The following is a 16,887-nucleotide window of genomic DNA, read 5'->3' on the forward strand; positions in this document are numbered from 1 at the left end:
TTTTTTGCGTTACGTGTTGACGCCGCCGACGTGGGACACCGACGATCAATTTTCGCGTTTGATGAGGCATGTAAGGCTTTCGTCTTGACAGTAAAAACAGTAAAGAAGGATTCGGAAAACTACACAGTACTGCATGAGCAAGCGAAGTTTAAACGCGGCACGGCACTGTAGTGATAAATGAACGCGAAATAAAACACGAAAACCTGGGGAAAGCCCTGCGAACTATCCCTCGATCATCGTTAATTTTCAAAGAACTAATTCATTCAAACTGGCTCTTGGTTCTTTAAATAGGAGGCTATATTGCCATATATTCGTATACAACCAGGTATAGCCTGAAAGATTTGATATGCGCGATAAAAAGTTGCAACCACTGCGTTTCCGCGACGCGCGAAAATCCGCCACAGTCCTTGAAGGACTCCGTATCATCCACAAAGTTCCCCTAGATTCTTCAGAAAAAAAAAAAAAACCTGCGTTTATAGCAGTAGTATATCGCGCACAGCGGAAGCAGCATGCGTTTGTTGCCATCGCATTTCTAGCTTTAAGGCCTCATTCGACGCTAAATTGCACTGTATTAGACAGTCCCCGAATTTCCGTGAGGGTAACATCACTCTGAAGATGTACTAAACGTTCGCGGGTACTTTCAATCACGTTTTGCAGTTCCGACCGGCGCCGTACAACTTCAGCGCCGATGCCGCTCCGATGCCCACGCACGGGCGAGGGCGCCCCTAGCGGCTGCTCCTGTCCCTATATCAAACTTTCGAGGTAGCTTCATGACCAGGAGAAGTATTGAATGACTCTGGTTATAGCACGTGCGTCAGTGCAGCGTCAGAGGTTCCAACAAGAAAATAACTGTCGTATCTTTCTGGCAGGTAAAAAAAAAAGAGTACGTGGAGACGACACCAAGCGCCAACCACTGCTGGGCATCTAGTGGTGACTGCGCGCGCTTGGCTATTCATTCCGTTACTTCCGTTGCTTGAAGCAGTTTTAGTTATGAACCAAATAGTTCTGTTCACTACCCTTTTGTTGATTAACAGGTGATGACATTAAAACGCAGATTCAGTATTCCCCTAAGATGACTCGAAGGCGAAAGCCGTCATCGTCGTAATCATCGTAGGAGTTTGAGCGGCCACGTGAGTTCCTGTACAGCTAGCCGCCGCGTTTTCTAGGCCAGCGTCTTTGTTGATACTGTGTCTGGTGATGATAACGAACCTTAGCTCAGCCCTTTCCAAAGGGTTGGCAGCTTTCACTCCCCCACTCGCTACGCAGTTCACATGGTGTGACGTATGGTGTGATTCCACGCTTCTGCCATGGAATGTTACATTTCTTAACGCGATTCCTTGCCAGACATGACTGCTGTACAGGGTATTTTTCAATAACAGTTTCAAACACTGGCATTGATTGGTTTTTGGTTGAAAACTTAACTGCCACGCGGAATAACAGGGCTAGATTCTGGCTCGAACGCTGCCTATGTATCATTAAGATAGTGCGTCTATTTCTATCACACGTGACCAGGATTTGGCGACATTAGAGTTATGTATATGCTACCTTTAGGTAGCAGAGTTGTGCATAGCTCTGGCTAGCAACCACAGCTATGCAATATGAAGTAGCACTCCGTGTGTGCAGGCGACATGCCTATCGTGTCGGCAATTAACATGTCCGGCGTGTCGAAGACCGGCGATAAACATTGATTATCGATGACTACTGTTAATTCAGTTCGCTTCAGCGGCAGCGTCAAAAAATACAAAAAAAATTGGACCGAGCTTCAGCTTCTCCGCAATACACGGTTGCTAGCGGCGTTGGAAGACAGATGCGCAACTCTGCTACCTAAAGGTAGCATACACAGTAACTCTACGCGACATGTGCACATAGCGCCATCTGTCATCAGTGACAGCGGTGGCCTGCCGTAACTGATTGGGATGTACGCGAAAAAAAAAGCATATTTGACGAAAAAAGCTAGTTATTAAAAACGACTCTCGGTTCTATACAGCAGATACTTATTCGAACATTCTGTTAAAATTAGGGTCGCACTACAAGCCGCGTGGCTTCCCAGAGTGTTTACTATTTTACAATGGGGCCCCATGTGTTTCTCATAAGCAGTGTTCAATTGTCCTGGGAAGCCACACGCTTTGTAGTGCGATACTGCAATTTTACAGCGATGTTCCAGTAGGTCTCTGCTGTATCGAACCCTGAGTCATTTCTAGTCATTTCTGATAACTAGCTTTTTTTAAGAGATCTGATTTCTTTCGCCTATTTCCCATTCAGTTATGACAGAACGCCGTTGCTGCCGCCGAGAGATGGCGCCACGTACAGGTGTCCCCAAATCCTGGGAATGTGCCGCGCTGTTTTAAATGAGAAGCATTTCTTAGCGAACTTCTGCGAGTTTGAGCGTATCTATCTAGCCGCCTACGACTTTGTGCCCTCCTGGCCGTTTCGTTAATCGGATGTATACAAAAATTGGAATCGAATAACATGACCGTATTACGAACATAAACGACAGGTCATAACATGAAAATCATGACATGCATGTCATGAACAGCATGATTTACATTCCACGGCCTTCGGGCTCTTGCGGCCATTCCGCTAATTTCATATATACCAAAACTGGTGTGACGTGACAAGAGTTCATGGCGCACATAATGACAGGTCCTAACGTGCAAATCATGACACGCATGTCATGTGCGGCATGATTTACATGACATGGTCTCGGGGCGCTCGCGGCTGTTTAAATGAATGGATATATACGAAAACTGGTATGACGAGACATTTCGACATGACGAACATAACTGACACCTGGTAACATGAAAATCATGACACGCGTGCCATGCACGTCATGATTTACATGACACGCTATGAAGCACTCGCGGCCGTTTCGCTAGGTTGATATACACCAAAATTCGTATTGCGCGATGTGACTGTATGAAGAACATGAATAACAGGTGGTAATATGAAAACCATGCCATGCCTGTCATGTATGTCATGATTTACATGCCACGCTCATGGTGCATTCGCGGCCGTTTCGCTAGCTTGATATACACGAAAATTGGTATTGCGCGACGCGACTGTATGATGAATGTAAATTAGAGATGGTAACATGAAAATCATGACACGCGTGTCATGCACGACATAATTTACATGCCACGCTCATGACGCACACGCGGTCGTTTCGCTAGGTTGATATACACCAAAATTGGTAATCCCCGACGTTACCGTATGAAGAACATGAATAATAGGTGGAAACATCAAAACCACGACATGCATGTCATGTATGTCACGAGTTACATGCCACGCTCATGGTGCATTCGCGGCCGTTTCTCAGGCTTGATAACACCAAACTTGGTATTGCACGACGCGACTGTATGGCGAACGTAAATTAGAGATGGTAACATGAAAACCATGACATGCATGTCATGTGTGTCATGATTTACATGCTACGCTCAGGGTGCATTCGAGGCCGTTTCGCGGGCTCGATATCCACCAGAATTGGTATTGCACGACGCGACTGTATGAAGAACGTAAATGAGAGGTGGTAACACGAAAATCATGACATGCGTGTCATGTACGACATGATTTACATGGCACGCTCATGGTGCGCTCGCGGCCGTTTCGCTAGATTGATATGCACCAAAATTGGTATTGTGCGATGTGACTGTATGACGAACATAATTGACAGCTTCTAACATGCGAATTACGTTATGCATGTCATGTACGGTATGATATACATGACACTATTATGGTGGCGCTTCCGGCCGTTTAGATAACTGGATATATACCAAAATTGGTATGGCATGACAGGAGTGCGTGATGAACATAAATGACCGGTCATGCAGTGTATATACCAGAATATACGTTTCATTGGCATGGTATATACCACATTGTGCATGGAACATGCGATATATGGTGAACTAGATGCCATGGCATGAGTGATTTCATTTGGCTCAAAAATAAACAAAGCGATGTATGCAGCTCTTTGCTGGCTGCTTCGCATTACATCGATTCTCACAGTGCGTGGGATCTGCTGGATGTTTTTTTTTCTTTCTTTCTTTAAAGATAGCGTCTTATGAGGCATACCGCTGACTATGGTAAGTTGGTGTGCGCCACACTTGATATACACTTTATATCAACATAGGAAGAGAAAAATAGACATTGAAAGCTTTATAAGGCACTTTGCATGGGGTAAAGAGAAATGCATACTCTTTGTCACATTGCGACTTTTATGTGGTAGACATATACTCATAAAGGTGCTGCACAAACTTTTAGCCAGCGACCACATGGACAGACCGTAAATGTGTTATTTCAGCGGTTGCCTGAACCAGTTTTGGTGGTAATGCCTGCCTAAAGCCAATCGTGGTTTCAGTGTTAGCTATCTGCTTTATAACAATGTAATAAACATAACATATGTGCCCTTATGATTCTGCAAACTGTAGTCTAGCACTGCTCGTCCCCAAAGGAGTGCACCTAATGAACGCTGCCTCCACTTTTTTATATAAGTGACATCTGTGCTGTAACGTGAGTACCAAGCGTTATGTGGCACCATTAGCTACTCTTTACACTCCAGTGCAGTCGGACTGCCTGGCGAGCTCACAACATGCACACAACTGCTGAATTTATGCAAAGACGCCGTTCCACCTAGTAAGGCTTAGCTCAAAGCCAAAAAATGCAGGATGGGCAGTTACTCGCTGACTGCCTCGTGTAAACTCTATTCCTTCAATGCCTAGGATATGCCTCAATTTTTTTGCCGAAGTTTTCACTTGAATCACAAGGCGTAGAGTCAACCTCGAAATTTTTGCAGATATCGCGAACTCGTGGCCATCATCCCCTGTGACATTTCCACTATATATACGTCAGCCGCGATCTACAACAGCATTGCGCCCGAAACGCATTCCTCTTTTATTCCATGGCCAGTGCATTCCTCACTGGGCACAAATATTTCTTATCTTTTTCTTTTATCCCGACGCGCTCTTTGGCAGTCATGGATACGTGCTTCTTTCTCGAGAGCGGCATATCAGTATAACTGTTATCAGTCACAACCCTCTGCAGAAGTTGATATTTAGCCAGCGGCATTCCGCTCGAGGCATGCTGTGAGCGCTGTGATGTTGACATGAACTTGGAAGTGTGTAGGCTTGTTGGCCTTGCTGCGTGCGCTTCGCGAGAAAGCAACCAACTAACCATGCGATGCGCGGCAGTATAGACAGCGTATGCCAGTGAATAACAAGGAGACCAACATGCAGACTAGCGCCGCAGTCGGCGGTACGTGGGGCGTGGCTATAGGTAGCGCGAGGAGGCAGTTTAGCGCACGCTCACGTGGTCAGTAAGCTTTTGCGGTTGTAGTATCTGCCATATCAGGCCCGCATTACTGGGAGCCTTTCTGAATAGCTTTGTGTGAAAGATACCTTGCAAAAACTATCTATTGCTGCTTCGGTAACCAGCGTTGAATAATTCTAAGAGCTGCGCGGTAGATACAACTTGACTTGCATATGAGGCATCACACGTATAAATATATTTACTACTTGTAACTCCCGCGAATGCATAAAGCGTGATAGCAATGCTAAGCAGGCAATTAAGCTTTTTGTTTGACTTTGGGAAATACTTTCCGCTTGGCTATACTGCATTGCAGGGAATTTTTCTGCGAAATATTACACACCACTTGCGTTGCCCTGCTTGTGCTGATGAAAACAAGCCATCCGCTGCAGAGAATTCAAAATGCGATCACCCTAGTGCTGAATCGCCTCACTGTAGTTTTTTTTTAAGAGCGAGTCTGCCAAAGCATGTGCGGCTGTCGAGCGCCGTTGTGGTTTGCGTGCTCTTCTAAATTTGCTTCATTTCCTTTATTACTTAGCAATACAACTGCACTAGGTCACGCAAATGTTAACTCTCAAGCGCACCATTAGTACGGCCACATGGTGATGCATGGTATGAGGAATAACAAGGGCTAATAGGTTTCTGTTTGGATTCATGTGTGCTGACCCGAAAAATCCAAAGCCTTTCCAGTACTGTGAAGATGGAAGCCGGCGAAGCTGCAAATATAGCGGATCAATATTGATATAGAGCGTTCACATCTTTTTATTATCGACTATATTGATGAACGTAGCGCGTATTAGCGCGGTACAGAAAAGAAAGGAACACGACACAGACGTAGAGATAGGTAGGCGCTAACCTAGGTATATCTACATCTATGGTCCATGGATGACCAACTCGCCCGATCAGCAACCCTTCGACTATAATCAGTGAACAAAGAGACGTACACTGTGCCCTCTCTTCTCTCCCCTTTTGTCGGTTGCGCTAATATGCACTCTTAATCATGCTGAACCAACACGCCCAATCCTAGTCTTCTAAGACTCAAAGATACTGGTGTTTTTGTTCCGCATGACGCATATATCTCATCAAGAGCGGCCAGCGGCGGTCTCAAAATGAAATTCTGTAGTATGACTAATGACATGGACACCATCCTTTTTGGCACCATATATATGTACAGGGCGTTCCAAATATCACTCAGCACGATATAAGAACAACAGGAACGTCGCTACGCGAAGCACACAAAGTGCATATTCCCAGTATACTGTAGTAGCCACTACTAATTTATTTGTTAACGATGTTTAGGCAATTAGTCCTAATTATGTTTCTAACTCAACAAATAGTCACCTAATCATTTAAATGTCAATGAGGCAATGCAGGCATACTCAAATGGCATCTAACAGCGCCATTTTCAGCAATGTAGTATTTACGTGTTCGATTTTTGCCCGCTCATAATGAAACGGATACTTACCTACGAAGCAGAAACCTGGAGACTTACAAAGAGGGTTCAACTTAAATTGAGGACGACGCAGCGAGCGATGGAAAGGAAAATGATAGGTGTAACCTTAAGAGACAGGAAGAGAGCAGAGTGGGTCAGGGAACAAACGGGGGTTAAGGAGATCATAGTTGAAATCAAGAAGAATTGGATATGGGCCGGGCACGTAGCACGTCTGCAGGATAACCGGTGGTCATTAAGGGAAACTGACAGGATTCCAAGAGATGGCAAACGCGTGAGGGGGAGACAGAAACTTAGGTGGGTAGATGAGATTAAGAAGTTTGTAGGTATAACGCGGCAGCAGAAAGCACGGAACCGGGTTGATTGGCGGAACATGGGAGAGGCCTTTGCCCTGCAGTGGGCGTAGACAGGTTGGTGATGATTATGACGATGATGATGATGAAAGAAACCACGCTAAATATGAAAAATTATACGTGACTACGCTCCCACCCGGAAAAGGTGGGAGCGTAGTCTTGTCTTGTTACCTCGCAGTGATCCTGTTCGATGGTGCTGCTTCCTGATGCGCGCTGCAGCCTCTAGTCACGTGGCATTTTTTAGATTTCACGGGCTTTCTATATTTGCCGAAACAAGCTAGCACGCGGTTAGTACGTTGTTGAAAACAGCGCAGTTAGATGTTCGAACAGTTCGAACAGCCATTGCGTCAGTAACGCTGCACTATGGCTTAGAAAAAAAAGTAAGTTCGTCTGAAGGCGACTTTCGCAGCAAAAGCACTGGAAAACAGACAGACGCTCTACAATGTGGAATACGTCTATGCATATGGCGTCGAAGAGACCGCGCTGTGCCGCGATGGCGACTCTCTCGATATAATTTTCTGTCTGCGTGCTGGGATTTGTGTCAAGTTTGTGCTGGCTGACAAGCCTCCATTGTTAAGTCCGTGCTGCGTCGATACCACGCTCCCAATTCTGCAGTAAAAATGAAAAAAAAAATAGAGGCAAGGGGTGGTTGCGTCGTTTTTTTTCTGCCGTGGTATGTATGCACGCGGACGTTGATCAAGCAAACCACCGTGGTAGCACAGCACGTATGGTGTCGCGCTGCTATGCTAGAGGGCGCGGAATAGAATCCCGGCCACGGCTGCCGCATCTCGACGGGGGCGAAATAGAAAGAACACCCGTGTACTTAAATTTATGCGCACATTAAAGAACCCCAACTAGTCAAAATTAATCCTGATTCCCACACTACGGCGTGCATCATAATCATACCATGTTTAGCACGTAAAACTCTCGCCATTATCGATGTTGATCAAACACATTTAGATTAAGCAGACACAGACCACCCAGTCAAAAAATTTAATAGCTGTTGGCTATGCGGAAATTGGGCCTATTGGCTTGTTCTTTTGTTAGCTTGTGTGTCTTGTGGCTTGTTGGCTTCTGTGTTTGTTGGCTTGTGTGCTTTGTGGCTTGTTGGCTTGTGTGTTTGTTGCCCTGTGTGTTTCGTTGGTCGTGTTGTTTTGTTGGCTTGTTGGAGGCTATGGCTTAAGCCTAATTCAGCAACCTGCACAGGCATATACAACTCGGTGTGTTTTGCCGAAGTGCTTAGTAAAATATGCATTTCCACAAATTCGAAATTTTTTATTTTGCTGTAAAGCAGCAGCTGAAGCACCTGTGCCGTAGTTGCTGTTTTGTCGTGGCAGGCAAGGGGTCCAAGAGAGTGGTAGTGCCTGCGGCTTTCCAGGAGCCCCGGTGCATTTTCCATCTGCTGACGCGTGCTTGGATCCACATGGGACTTCTATTTCATTGCCAAAGCCGGCTATATGCAAGAGTCAAAACATGTCAGTGAATACAAGGGAAGCGCTTCTCAAATTGCAACAAATGATGTATATGTATACGCTAGCTAATTACTGAATAACTAAATGGCGACTACAGAATGAATAAACACTGCATTAGCGCTGATGTGTTAAAGTAACAGTTTTGCGTTGAAGGCTTGTCAATGAACGACAAAAAGAAAATATTATTTAGCAAAATTTACTTTACCTTGAATGTGGGAATCTTTCATGAAATATTGCAGATTAAAAACATAAAATGTGGACTAGAATGAATAAGTGTTCACACAAAGACATCGAAATAAGGCAAAAAAAAAAAAAACTTCTGCAGAGGCATTCATGTTAAAAGCTTGATTCTATCATTACTACAGTGAAGCATAATTGAAGCCCTGAACACTTCGATATCTCGAAAGTGCTTTGTATTGAAAAGAACCCCTCCCTGAAATATGTTATCAATACCCCCTCACTCATAGTAAAATTCACATGCCTTGACGCCTGGTGCAGTTCTATGCCTTTGCCATGCAACATATTACATGCGTGAAGGAGACTCCTCACATTACCTGACATTCATATGGGGTTATCTTCAAAAGCAGCTCCAAGGAATGATGTGGCTCTGCTATATAACATTTACTTGCAATGCAGAAAACCTTCGTTCGATTCCTTAGTCGAGCCAAATATTTATTTATTTATATATTTGCAGCTATTGAAATTTTGCTCATGGACAAGCGCTGAGTTTTCACTCACATATAATAGGCACCAACTCCGGAATATCTGTGAGACGAGCTCTATAAAGCTAACGTGTTAAAACAACCAGAATCTTTGGCCCTCGACAGACTGTAATATAATTACTTCTTCCTTATAACGTGCTATCATGAGTTTTTATGATATTTAAATAAACAACAGAGCATTCTCCAACCACCTGCACTGATTAAAATAGAATAAGAAATAAGTAATATATTCCCACCGCTGCCTGCAAGAAGCACGTGTTTACTTGCGCCGCAAGTCCCCAAGCTTTTGGGCAAGATGCTTCCTGACATCTTTCAGGCGTTTCTTCTGTTCTTCTTCAGGTGCATTGCCCATGTATATTCTGAACAGAGCTGTAAACAGAAAGCAAGTAAGAAAATGAAAAATTTAAAATCAAATACTCAAAGCAGAGCCAGTTGCCCCAAGACTGCGCTGGCTTCATTCAAAACTGAACGGGGTGACAACTTCATGAAGCAGCTGCCCTCAGCTGCAGGCAAGTCCAACATGTCTTCCACTCAACAAAGGTTCTTAATCAAGACACGCTGCCATTCCAGCAGTGCCCATGAGTGACCAGTATAAAATCACTGACAAACTACAGCGAAACCTGAGGAAAAAACTGTAATGACGCAAGGAAGACGGGGACGAAGCGAAGACACGAACAGACAGACACGGTTGCGTCATAACAGTTTTTCCTCAAGTAATGAACCAAATAGCTCAGCAACAAGCCCTGTTTACAGCAAACCACAACTTTGGCCACACTACACCTAGGAGTCTCAACAAGGCTGTGTCAACAAGCCCATTCTTCTGAACCAAGACTTGCTGATTCGATACAGCATTTGCCTCAGATATGTGAGCATTACCTTCAGAAGAAGCTACTCAGTAACAAATGAGTCTGTTTATAACAGCTTGAAAATTGAGATGGGCGATACAAGGCCCCTGCATACCCTAATCTCCTGGCAACTCAGTCCACGGCATCATCTACTAGGCATACCACAAGTATACGTAGTATGCCAGAAGAAAGCTTTCATAATCGGCATAAATTACTACAGTGTAGTGAACCATTCAAACACCAGTGGCAGTCCGTGGTTAAAGCGAAAGCAATAAACAAGTTTAAAAATGCTACAACTATAGCTTTAATGCATATGACCGTATAACATACATATTTACTGTGTTGCATACCTTTCAAAGAAGCCACCTTTTCAGGAGTCAATGGAGGTTTCGCTTCCGTCTGGCCCAATGATCTAGATTTATTGGACAACTTCCACGTCACGCTACGGCTCTTTAGTTCGTCCGGCGTCCAATATAACATTGTAGCCATCCTACAAAATAGAGAATCTGTGCCTGCTCGGAAAAGGGTGCCCCAGGCCTCCTTTTCCACCCATTTTTCGTTGCCTGCATAGATCTGCAACATTAATTAAAGTCTGCATTAGACATCGTATTTGCACCAAGATAGAAGACAATGCATGCAGCCATACGCACTCGCCTAGTTCAGCCAGTGGCCACCAGGTGGCAGCAGCTGGCTAAAATTCATGACATCTCAAGTTGCATTAATTTTTCTTTTAAGGATAATTGACTAAAATAATTCTGTTACAACTTGGGATATGTATCACTGGTATTTCTCCAGGCTTTTCCTTGGGAATGCACGTAAACCACTTTGTTAGACCTCCGTAACTCTGGAAGTGACGCACACAGCTTCCTGAAACATAGCAGTACTCATTTTAGTGGTGTAGAAGGGGTAGCAAGGGAGTGGGTGAGGTGGAAGGCTTATGGGACTTTAACAACCTACATACAAGCTTGTCATTCGCCGTCAACAACTTAGGACCGACTTGCCGGGTAACAATCTGTGACGCTTAAGTTCCCCGTATTCCAGGATGGGGAGGGCTACAGGAAGATGTCGATATAACTGTTCATTAAGAAAAGCAGAGAAAATAATTTAAGTCTTTTTTCGGAGACAAGATTTGGAAGCGTGTTCATGTATGGTTTGTTCCAGCAGTTCACAATATTTTCTAGAACAAAATGCAGCTGGTAATTGGGCCTGCTATATGTTATGTCGACAAGTGGAGGTACATATCCCTATGGATAAGGAAGGGAAAGAGGGAGGGAGCGCACTCTTTAATTTTCGCTCATGACTCCGCTCTCCAAGGTTCTGTAATGTCTCCAGTGCTGCCAGTGAGTGGACCTTTGAGAAGTCTATTGGAACATACCCTAATCTTTTTTTCTTGTGCGAGAGGCGAAGCCACATCGACAAGGCTGCTACTACCCCTGACACAAGGAAAGTGCTTTGCAGTAAACCCCCTTTCTTGTTCTCAAGGACTCTTTGCAGAAATAAGTTGCGTGAATGTCACACAGCACCACACTAAGTTTGCAGCTTCTGCGATTAGCTCCAGTTCATCACACAAACGTTAAAAAAGTGCGCCGCATTGAACCAGTGGTACAAAAAAACATCTTAAGAACTAAGATACCATGATGCTTGTATAGCACTGCAAAAAAAAAACAATTGCTCACACCTTACTGGTGAGCCTGAGTCTCCATTATTAAAGGGGCCATGACACGGCCACCCCAACACTTTGTGATTTACAGCAAAAACTAGAATTGGGGAGGTCTAATATGCTTATACAGATACGAAAAGTGGCCTGTAAAAGAATATTGTAGCGAAAACAAGCCCCAAAAATCGCATGGCTGTAAACACCACCAACTGCTGGCGACCACCATTTTGCCATGGCGCACGTGACGTTATGCGCTGGAAGCAGATCCCTCATCTTTTACCAAAGATCAGCCGCTCGCTGCAAATCATTCAATTCGCTGCTGACGTCCGCGAACCCTGAGGACCAGCTCCGGTTGGTGGACAGGGCTGGAGCGTCAGCTGCAAGCCATGGCTACCTGGAATGAGGAAGTCACCCACCTCTGGGCGAAGAGCACGCGCGCCTGGTCCCTCAATAAAGTTTAGTTCTCTCTCTCTCTCTCTTAGTGCCAAACTGAAGAAAGCTAAGTTATATCTATTTCACGCGCAGCTGACCACGGAACAATTTCATTCACCAGAATACAGACACTCGCACAGCTAGCTTCTTGTTACATCACGGCTCGCGAGTACGACAGTGTTGCCCGACTCTCAGGCCACTTGCGTTTATAAAAATATTCACTTATAATTTGAGTGCTCGTCCAAATGCGCTAAACTTTTGCCAGCATATTTGCGAATGCGCAAGGATTAACCCAGTTAACACGGATAATGGTTGAAAATAGGGTGTCGTATGGCACCTTTAACATCACACCTCTTCATAGGTGACTGACCTCCGTCTGCATGCTACTAATAATGAAAGTCTATTTTGAACGAATACCAAACTAAAACTTAAGTAGAACGTTTTGGTAATCGGCCACAATTCGTCGAAGAGGTGCTGTGAATGATCAGAAGTACAGTAAACTCTCAGTAAACGGAAATCTCTTAAATGGAGCTGCTGCTTAAACAGAAGAACCGTGACTAATATTATTGATTGCGTACTTGCAATCTGCAACTCTGTTCATCTCTCAGTAGACGGAACTCCTGTTAAATGGAACATATTTTCCTGGTTCCTTCAGGTTCCGTTTAACGAGAGTCTACTGTATAACAGAAAAAAAAACAATGCCTTTCATTAGATAGATATTTCTAAGAGACATTCTGCTTTAAGAGTGTCATCCTGAAACAAAGAAAGTATGAGTATTGATATATATACAAAAGCAGACGTTGACATGCAAGCCACTCCTCATCCCCCAAATAAAATTTTTGGCTATGCCACTGGTGTGGACATACCCTGAAAGTGTCATCTAAATATGCACAAAGGCTGTTTTGTTGCACTCATACATCACTACCACTGCTGCTGCATTGCCCAAGGCATCAGCTATATGTAAAAAGTTGTCACAAAAAGTTACAATTACAGACGCATACTCATTTATGCATTTACTGGTAGGCAGGTTTTGGATCCAATTTTTCTGTGGAACTTTCCATTGTCAGTGCACTGTGTAAGAACCTTGAAGCTTGCAGATAGTTCGAAAAAGTGACTTTCCCTCTAATGATAGTGTATTTTCTTGGCAATGTATACCAGCTAGCTAATCACACAAACTGAAAAACCAGATTCCACATCAGCACCAGTGAGCAGCCTGCATAAGGTGCAGAAATGCAATGTTTCAAAATTCTGAAGCATACTGCAGTCGATACAACTCAGTCAAGATGTTCAGTTTTTCTTGGGCAATAACGCGGTTTCATATGAACAAAAGCAGCTGCCATGCCATGCCATGCAAGTACCTCTCCATCGTCTCGTGAACTGCCGATCACAGTCTGCAGGCCTTCATTGCTTTGCAGCGGAGTCCAGGCTTTCTCCTAGCATACAAACCACTTATTATGGATAAGAATTTGACCTTATATCTTTAATGCACTGCAATTACACTTGAACCCCTTTATAAGAGACATGTACAAGGGAGCATTTTTTGTCTCTTACATGAGGTGTCTCTTACAAGTAGGGCATGACGTTCTCACTTTCTGACCAAACCCCATTTTTATGCAGGCACTCTGGTGTCTCTTATAAAGGGATTCAGCTGTATACACAACAAAACAAGCACACTTGCTGCACACAGCATGTTGCACAACAGTTTAGACGACAACCACTAGTCTGGAATCTGTGGCCACAGATATTCGTAAGTGTTTTAGTTCTTGTGCTGTTGTCCCTTCGTTTCACTTATGAATTACCAAGGAGTGATGCCATTGGGTTTTTAGACTTCGAACTATCGTTCCGTGTCGACATGCATGTGTGCTGGACGTACACACTGCACTAAGAAAAATGTCCTTCCATACAGTTCATGCCACTCGAAGCTAACAAAAAGGGGCATAGCAATGCTTTGTTTTAAGAACCCATTACAAAAGAGCTGCTTTCACACGATACAGGCCAGTGTAGAGCAACAAGCTAGTAGACTGAAGTCTGCTCGGTTTGCAGACCATGTGACACGAGCGGTAGACGAGAAGTTGCGCAAAGGGCAGGAAAGGTTGTGCAGGGCAGACGCAGCTACTGCCTCTGCATCTTCGGAGAAAGATAGTTTTGTTGTCATGCTAGTTTGTCAAGATAGCTTTGTTATCCTATGTGTATAAGCTGTCGCACAATATCAAGAAGGTGGCAAATAAACACGCAAGAGCTTGGTGCTCTCAGGCCCGCTAAAATTGAGCGGTCTGTTGAGCCGCATCAACCGGCATGCACAGAGAGAAGGGCTACGTGTGGCACAAAACATGTTTTGAAATTTGTGCCTTGCACTATACATGTGATTTATCACATTCATTTATCGTGTGGCAAAGCATACATCGGCCGAAACTGGCCCTTGTATTAATGATCACCTCAGGAATTACAAGGACCTCCCTTCCTACGAGTGATAGTGCTCATCTCATTTGCCGAGGCGTTGCAGGCAGTGCTGGTGCACACCTGTTTGTTGCAATGCTAGCATTTTCGGCCGGGGAAGGCCCAAAGAAAACTTTTGGAAACTTTCTATATAAAGAAATTGGGAAACAACTGCGTCAGCAGCGCATCAGTGCACATGTCTAGCAAAGAGATGAGCTTTTTAAACGCCATGATTGACAGTTAAGATTTTGTTTAAAGCAACGCATGCCCAAGGTCGTTGCTGGTGGGTATAAGCCTGTCCCTTCGTATACTTCTCACTGTGTTCTGTGTTTCCCGCTGGCTTTTTAATGAAATTTTGACAATGTACCAACTAGCCCAGTCCAACGTACCAACGAAACAGTTGCTCAAACCTTGGTGGTCACCTTGTGCCTTCATCCTTAACATCACGCCTTGTCATTTTTCACTAACCTCCTAGGTCTGCCCCGTCGAACAGACGAGGCCCTGTCGAACCACGAGCCTGTTGCCGCTATGCGAATGAGCAGGGAGAACAGCCCACACACCTCCTTCACAGACTGCACAAACAACCATGCTATCTCACGCATAACACTAAAGGAGACTGCAGGGCTACTGTAGAGTGTCTACTGTGCTGCGGCAGCTGCGTTTGCTCCCACGCTGGCTCAGCAGTTGTTGCAGTAACACCCAACTTGGCTTGTGTCGATTAAACCCTTCCTTTTATAAAAGCAAATCTCTTAAAGGGTCCCTCACCAGGTTTGAAAATTTTGAGTTGACGAGCGCAATGCATGCACTGGGTCATGATCACGTCAGCCAAAATTTGCAACGCTACGCACCGCGGAAATGGGTCGAATTTCAAGCTGAACGCTGCTTCCCCTTCCCCTTCTGGCGCGGGCGCGCGGCCAGAGAATGAGGGGATGACGTACGCGATGGAATGGCCCTACGTAGATTGTAGTGCTGTGACGTCGCTCCTCTATGTCGCCAAAAGTAGCACGTGACATGCGACCATTGTCAAATGAGCCGTATTGCGCGACCTAGGGAAAAAAACTAGCTCCCGAATCCCCCTCTGTTCGCCGTTAGGAGGTTAGGAGTGGCGCTGCTGACTGGAATGGTGGCTCCTCTATCAACATGCTTGCGCACCCATAAGAACTGAAACAAAAGCCACTCCCTAACAAGTGCACAATAATACTGTCGGCACGCCGTAGCGCCCCTGATTTTTCCTTTGTGTTGCCGTAACTGGCGGAAGACATTTCCTGTAAATACACTAATCGATATTCAATTCGATATTCGATATTCATGGCCATTATTCGGCACTATTCGATTCGTATTGGATTTGAAGTGAAATTTCACTATTCGCACACCCCTACTATTATGTATGGAAGAAATGCACGCTACATCTAGTGAGAACTTTCTGTGGCAGCACAACCATGGCTACAGAACGGAAGCACACACTTTTTTACAACACTTCTACCTGTAATCTGCGAATGCAAGCTTTTGTACACAATGTAGCATAAAAGAAATGGGTATTATGTTCAAGATCAGTTGTATTTTAGCAACAAAGCTTATCCCGTGAAGAATATTTTCGTGTTTCTGGTTTTCTGGCATTGATTTCACTTTTTCCTGCCCCAGTAAACAACAAAGGCGTCGCTCGGTTAGCTCGGTTTAAGCAGCTGTACATCGAAGTTAGTATGAGAGCATGAGCGCTTGTTTGTGAGACCATCCGTATTCATCGAACAGAAAGAAATGAAGAGAGCTGTGCGTAGTGTAATATCATGTTACCCGTGCATAATCACCAGGAAAGAAGTTGGGTGCAAGTGATACCACCAGTGCAAGTGGGTCTCTTGTCGCTATAGCAACTGTGAAGTTGACACCGGCAACCTGCCAGTCTTCAGTAAGACCAGCTTATCAAATTTACCAAAGTGGGATTGAAAAACTATGTAAAAATAATGGCCCATTTAATAAATTGCGTTTTTTACATGGTCAGTATTTCAGTTGTCTACTTTTGCAGACACAGTCACACTGACGATCGCGTACTGTAACACCGTGCCCAGCGGCGCCTACAGCAGGAGGTGTTTTCGACACTTTGCTATGACAGTGATGAGATCAATTTACGATGATTCAATTAACACTCAAAGTTTTTCCAAGGCAACAAATGAGCTCATGTTTATTATGTGGTTGACAGTGAGCCTATCAGTAAGCAAAAACAGCGC

General features: G+C 44.5%; 1 long non-coding RNA gene across 1 annotated transcript; it reads right to left on the bottom strand.

Moving 5' to 3' along the window:
* Positions 1 to 8,374: 8,374 nt before the first annotated feature.
* On the bottom strand, positions 8,375 to 13,659 carry LOC125759274 (uncharacterized). Its single transcript, XR_007416851.1, has 4 exons — positions 13,588 to 13,659; positions 10,491 to 10,713; positions 9,532 to 9,664; positions 8,375 to 8,554 (listed from the first exon to the last, which is right to left on the bottom strand). It is a non-coding gene; the product is annotated as an uncharacterized LOC125759274 (long non-coding RNA).
* Between the last annotated feature and the right edge of the window lie 3,228 nt (positions 13,660 to 16,887).

The sequence above is a fragment of the Rhipicephalus sanguineus genome, chromosome 7, assembly GCF_013339695.2.
Source record: "Rhipicephalus sanguineus isolate Rsan-2018 chromosome 7, BIME_Rsan_1.4, whole genome shotgun sequence".
Lineage (NCBI taxonomy): Eukaryota > Metazoa > Arthropoda > Arachnida > Ixodida > Ixodidae > Rhipicephalus > Rhipicephalus sanguineus.